This window comes from Microcebus murinus, chromosome X (genome assembly GCF_040939455.1).
Source record: "Microcebus murinus isolate Inina chromosome X, M.murinus_Inina_mat1.0, whole genome shotgun sequence".
NCBI classification, from domain to species: Eukaryota; Metazoa; Chordata; class Mammalia; order Primates; family Cheirogaleidae; genus Microcebus; species Microcebus murinus.
Window position 1 is genome coordinate 45,823,573 of NC_134136.1, and position 7,328 is coordinate 45,830,900.

Consider the following 7,328-nt stretch of genomic DNA (forward strand, 5'->3'; position numbering starts at 1 on the left):
CCTTGCTCCATTTTGAATAGAAACCATTCTGAACAGAGAATTCATGGACTCTGACATCAGTGTGTCTCTCTCTTAAAAAAAAAAAACAAAACAATTCCAGTTTCAAGAACTGAGATATAATGCTTCTTTGATCCTGAAAGAATTGAATAATCTAGAAGAGCTTGTCATTTTACCAAGATAATTTAGAGCTATACTATGGATTATAATTGAATCAAAATTTAAGAACAGTATTATTTACTAATGACAATAATCTACATTTGGGAAGTATATTGTTTCTTTCATTACTGTATCATTTCTTTTACTGTGCAGAAAACATTTTTCAATTAAAATATTGGTTTTCTTTTAACTACAGTTTTCCTTTCTCAGAAGCAGTTATGAAGATAACAATTTATGTTGCAATAGGTTATTTTGTATGATTCATGAAGAAACACTTTAAAAATAACTTTGTAATAAAGACAGAAAACTGTTTCTTCACGATCGTGATTCATCATAAATTATTTTTGAACATTTGGTAAATCCTAGTTCTGTGAACTTTTAAGAACTTTAAAACACTTTCAGGGCCTATTTAAGGCCTTTCTTTATGAATTCTGCAAAGACTTCATTTTGTGAAGAAAATGGACTTGACATATAAGCATAGTATGAAACAATGTGGATATATATATTTCCTGAACTCTCCTCATCTTTACAGTTTTTTTTTTTCCTGAGAAGTTCAAAGAAGTCAAGGGATTATTTGGGGGAATTCAAGTAATTGCAAAGAGAAACAGCATGGACCAGCAACCCTTCCAAAATGGCAAGTTCTGTGTTCCTGGGCTGGAGGGGCAAGCAGGAGGTGGGGTATGTATTAAAAGATTTCTCTTTCACGAGAGAAGGAGGTAAAGTTACCATGCCAATTCCTTTTTGAAAAAATTAATTAATTGTTTATTTTTTAGAGACAGGGTCTTTCTCTGTCGCCCAGGCTTGGAGTGCAGTGGCACGATCATAGCTCACTGTGGCTTCCTGGGCTCAAGCGATCCTCCTGCCTCAGCCTCCCATGTTGCTGGAACTACAGGCACACACCACCATGCTTAGCTAATTGTTTTATTTTTTTGTTGAGATGGGATCTTGCTATGTTGCCCAGGCTGGTCTGAAATTCCTAGCCTCAAGGAATCCTCCTGCCTTGGCCTCCCAAAGTGCTGAACTTATTGGCATGAGCCACCACACCTGGCCTACCATGCCAGTTCTTTTTTTCTTTTCTTTTTTTTTTTTTTTTTTTTGAGACAGAGTCTCACTTTGTTGCCTAGGCTAGAGTGAGTGCCGTGGCGTCAGCCTGGCTCACAGCAACCTCAATCTCCGGGGCTCAGCGATCCTACTGCCTCAGCCTCCCGAGTAGCTGGGACTACAGGCATGCGCCACCATGCCCAGCTAATTTTTTGTATATATATTTTAGTTGGTCAATTAATTTATTTCTATTTTTGGTAGAGACGAGGTCTCGCTCAGGCTGGTTTTGAACTCCTGACCTTGAGCAATCCGCCCGCCTCGGCCTCCCAAAGTGCTAGGATTACAGGCGTGAGCCACCACGCCTGGCTTTGCCAGTTCTTAAGAAGAGACCTGCAATGGAGCCACAGACATGTTTTCTTCAAAAAAGAGAAAGAATATGGCAATGGTAATTGGGACCATGTGCTATATTTGGCATTTGTTCCAGGTCTACTTAGTTGACTTGATTTTCTGATTAAAGTTGGTAAATACTATTTTGGGAATGGGGAAGATACCACTCTGAGTTGTACAGAACGAGCACACAGCTGTCATCTTCATTTCCCCCCAAAGGTTACTAACAGTCTGTCCTAAAACGATGGATTTTACTCTGCTTCATGGTCATGAATAGCACAATCATAAGGCATATCAATACTGTGGGGAAAATCTGCATTCTGAGTATGTATATGATTAACAGCTTTTGTGGACATGAATAATGATGCCTAGGGTTTCCAACCTCACCTGGAACTTCCTAAAGGTTCTGAAAGTGAAATTTTTACCAACTACAACTACTGTAATTCCTTTTATACTTCCAGTGTCAAGATTTTTTTTAAAAAACCCAAGCAATTTTAATTATGTTGTTCTTTCACAAGATCCCAAAGCATTCTGACCCTCTATCCTGTGAGTTTCTTGCCTCCTTCCCTACTTCCTCGTAGGCCCTCTTAACCAAAGCACTTTGAGTCATGATGCTACCTCGGACTGCACTGCACGGGTCCTTTCTGCATTGAAATGCCCCACCTAATTCTCTCCTCTCTAGGCAATGCTCCCACTTCCCAATCACTATCCCTCCTCTCTGGTCCCTCAACCTTAAAATATCCAAGGACATTTGTTCCCTCAAGGCTCTGATCTTTTGAAGGAAAAGGAGCAGAAGTTTCTCTGGAAAGTTCATGAATCCTCACTTGAAATTATAAAATGTTATGCATTTGGAGTGAGGGGTATTCACAGATTTCTTTGAATTCTCAAAGAGGCCAGTATCCCCCAAAAGATCAAGAAGTATGGTACTAAGTTCTATTGTGCTAAGGTTGATATAGTTTCATTTGAAGATTATTTATATTTTCCCAGAGAATTCCTGGAAATAATGCCTTAACCTAAAGAAATAGTTCTATAATAAAGGAAAAGCAGGCTGTAATGGTAGGGAACATATTATTTGGGAGAAGATTTGGGGGTACCTCACCATATTATGTAGGCAACTATTTTTCCTGATCTATCTGTTTAATAATGGTGACAAAGAGATACCTGCCTTCTCTTTCACCCTGTGGTTATGATCATAATGAATACTAAGATATAATATATTTTAAAATGTTGGCACCAATGCCAAAATGGAGCAGGGAAGCATTAAGTCCACTTAAGTTTAGCAAGCATTTATTGAGGAATTACTATGTATAAAGCACAGTGCTAGGTGATATAGGATAGAAAGAGAAAATAAAATCCTGTAAGGTCTAGAAATTCCAGAACCTAATAATTCCTATGGGAGCAGGGGATAGATACACACAGACACACATATAAGTAAATAATATTAATGTAAAACAGACGATGAGATATGCTTCTGCATAATATGGAAGAAGAAAGTATTAATACTAACTAGAGAGTACCTAGGAAGCCTTAACTAAAAGTGGAAACAAGGCCACCAATGCTCAAACCTTTGGGCCCTTCCCCTTTTCTGATCTCCTTTTCTGAACAACTACCTTTTCATCCTATTTTTTTTTCCAACAGATTCAGAGATAAGGCCCATTTAACTTAATTTTTTCTTGTTTTTCCTGTATTAGGAAATACTTCAAACCTGCAAAAGGTATATTAAATGCTATCATTAATACCCATGTGCCCACCACCCACCATTATAGATATTGTTGAAATACTCACACACTTGAATTCTCCTCTTTTATAATGTCCTCTGCTTTTATTAGCAGCTTTGAAAGAGGACCCTCAGTAAACGCCATCTTGTGTTATTCATGCTCTTGTGTAATCCCCCCCCCCCACTGAGCATGGGCTGGACTTAGTGACTTGATTCTAATGAACAGAATATGACAAAAGTGATAGAATGTCAAATCTATAAATTAGATTACAAAAGATTGTGACTTCCATCCTGCTGGCACTCTCACTCTGATGAAGCCTGCTGCCATGTTGTGAGATGCTGTATGGGGAGGCCCACATGACAAGGAATCAAGGGAAGCCTCTAGCCAACAGCTTGTGAGGAACTGAGTCCTTACTCCAACAACCCACAAAGAACTTAATCTTTATGACAACTATGTGAGTGAACTTGGAAGCAAATGCTCTTTGGTAGAGCCTTCAGATGACAATGCATCCCCAGCTGATACCTTGATTGCAACCCTGTGAGAAACCCTGAAGCAGAAGACTCTTCTAGGCTATGTCTGGATTCCTGAAAATGTATGTTTTAAGCTGATGAGTTTTGGGATAATTTGTTAATTTGTTATGCAACATAATAACTATTAATAATACACCTTCCGAGAGGGAACCACTATCCTAAATGTGCTGTTTATCATTCCTACATGTGTCTCTTTATATATATATATTACATTGCATGATCATTCCCATGCATGCATGTGTATATATGTATATAAATCATATTAAATGTTTTTAAAATCCATTTAAATGTCATTATAATATTTATATCCTTATGGAACTAGTTTTTCCCTTATTCATTTTTTCACTTCCACCGCTCAATCTTTGATCTTCCAAGAGATCTTTCTCTGTCTCAGTCCCTGTAAGTTCGAGTCTCCCCCCCAGTCCATCCCTTGGTGTTCTAGTCAGTTTACCTGCAACAGTACCAAGCCAGTGAATTAAGCCTGGTCCTACCTTAGATGAAGCTCAGCTTCTTCCCATATTGCTCTCTAAACCAAATCTGGGCCTATGCTCTTTGGTATTACACAGGATTTTAGGCATACTTGGGTCATCACTTTGATTTCCTTTAATAATTCTGCTTTCAAGAGCAGTGTGCATCTTAAAATTTAATGTGTATGGGAGTTACTCGTGGATTGTGTGAAAATGTGATTTTGATTAACTAGGCCCACAAAGAGCCTGAGATTCTGCATTTCTAAAACACTTTCAAGTGTTGCTGATACTATTGATACATGGACCACATATTTAGTGCAATGTTCCGGAGGCTAGATATCCATCTCTCTTTTTACAAAAATTGTTTTAACTTGACATTTTAATTTATATTAGACAGCAATAAAGGAATTTAAAATAGGCTTACCCAAAGACGGAATGTGATAGCTTTCAAAGACAGTAAAATAAGCCAAAACAAAAACAAATAATGTAAGGAAACATCTTATTCGGTATTATTTACCTAAAGCAAGCCACAGGAAGGAAATAATAAAGATGAGAGTGGAAATTAATGGAATTGATAATAGATAGAAAAATAATAGAGAAAATCAATGAAACCAAAAGCTGGTGTTTCAAAAAGGTCCAAATAATTTTCAATCTGTAGCTAGATTGACCATGAAAAAAAGAGAGAAGACTCAGATTACTAGAATCAGAAATGAAAGAGGGAACATTACTACCAGCCTACAGAAATAAAATGGATTATAAAGGAATACTATGTACAATTGTATGCCAATAATTAGATGGAATAGACAAATTCCTAGAACGATGCAAACTACTGAAACTGACTCAAGAAGAAAAAGACAATATGAATAGACCTACACTGTAACCAAAATGTCTGAAAAAAAAATCTGTTATTGGGAGGTGGGCAGGTGGAAGGGGGGAGGAGGGGAAGGGTATGCACTTACATGGTGGGTGTGGCGTGCATCACTTGGAGGCTGGGCACGCTTGAAGCTCTGGCATACTGGGGTGGGGGGGAGGGGCAAGATATGTAACCCTAACAATATTTGTACCCCCATAATATGAGGTAATAATAATAAAAAAAAATACACTGGGGAAAAGAATCGTTATTCAATAAATGATGCTGGGAAAACTGGATAGCCACATGTAGAAGACTGAAACAGGATCCACACCTTTCACCTCTCACAAAAATCAACTCACACTGGGTAACAGACTTAAACCTAAGGCGTGAAACTATTAGAATTCTAGAAGAAAATGTTGGAAAACCTCTTATAGACATTAACATAGGCAAAGAATTTATGAAGAAGACCCCAAAGGCAATCACAGCAACGACAAAAATAAATAAATGGGACCTGATCAAATCAAAAAGCTTCTGCACAGCCAAACAAACTGTCAAAAGAGCAAACAGACAACCTACAGAATGGGAGAAAACTTTCACATGCTACACATCCAATAAAGGGCTAATGACTAGAATCTATTTGGAACTCAGGAAAATCATAAGGAAAAATCAAACAACCCTATAAAAAGGGGGCAAAGGACATGAACAGAAACTTTTCAAAAGAAGACAGAATAATGGCCAACGAACAGGAAAAAATACTCAACATCTCTAATGATTGGGGAAATGCAAATCAAAACCACAAAGAGATATCGTTTATCTCCAGTGAGAATGGCCTTTATTAACAAGTCCCAAAACAATAAATGTTGGCGTGGATGTGGAGAGACAGGAACACTCCTACATTGCTGGGGGGAGGGAATGGGTATATACATACATAATGAGTGTGATATGCACAACTGGGGGGTGGACATGCTTGAAGCTCTGACTCGAGCCGGGAAGGGGGGCAAGGGAAATATACATAACCTTAACATTTGTACCCTCATAATATGATGAAAAAAAAAAAAAAAACCTGCCTGAAAAGAAAACTCCAGATTCACCACTGAGTTCTAACAAACATTTAAAGAACTAACACCAATTCTTCACAAAGTCTTCCAAAAATGAAAAATACTTCCCAACTCATTCTATAAAGGCAGTAATCCCTTTTATAAATATAAAATTTATTTCTTTCTTTAATTTTTTTTATTTCAGCATATTACAGGGTTACAAATGCTTAGGTTATGGATAGTGGCCTTGCCCTACCTGAATCAGAGCTTCCTGATACCAAAACCAGACAAAGACATCACAGAAAAAGAAAACTACAGACAAATATCTTTTATGAATGTGGATACAAAAATCCAAAACAAAACACACAAAGAAAAGCCCTGAATCCAACCACATAATAAAATAAGTATGCACTATGAAAAGTGGGATTTATCCCAGGAACATAAGGTTGATTTAACATCTGAAAATAAATTCATATGAGATATAGCAATTGAATAAAAAACAAAAAACACATGACCATTGCAAAAGATGCAAAAAGAGCATTTGACAAAACCCAACACTCTTTCATTATAAAAACAATCAACAAATTAGGAACATAGGAACAGGAAAGAACTTCTTTTTTTTTTTTTTTTTTTTTTTTGAGACAGAGTCTCGCTTTGTTGCCCAGGCTAGAGTGAGTGCTGTGGCGTCAGCTTAGCTCACAGCAACCTCAAACTCCTGGGCTCAAGGGATCCTCCTGCCTCAGCCTCCCGAGTAGCTAGGACTACAGGCATGCGCCACCATGCCCGGCTAATTTTATATATATATATATCAGTTGGCCAATTAATTTCTTTCTATTTATAGTAGAGACGGGGTCTCGCTCTTGCTCAGGCTGGTTTCGAACTCCTGACCTTGAGCAATCGCCCGCCTCGGCCTCCCAGAGTGCTAGGATTACAGGCGTGAGCCACCGCGCCCGGCCAGGAAAGAACTTCTTCAATAAAGGACAGCTATGAAAAATCCACAGCTAACATCATACTTAATAGTGAAAAAAATGTATGCTTTACCATTAACATTAGGAGCAAAACAAACAAGGACTTTAGCATCTCAGTGTTGTATGGGTGTTCCATCCAGGACAGTTAGGCAAGAAAAAGAAATACAAGCC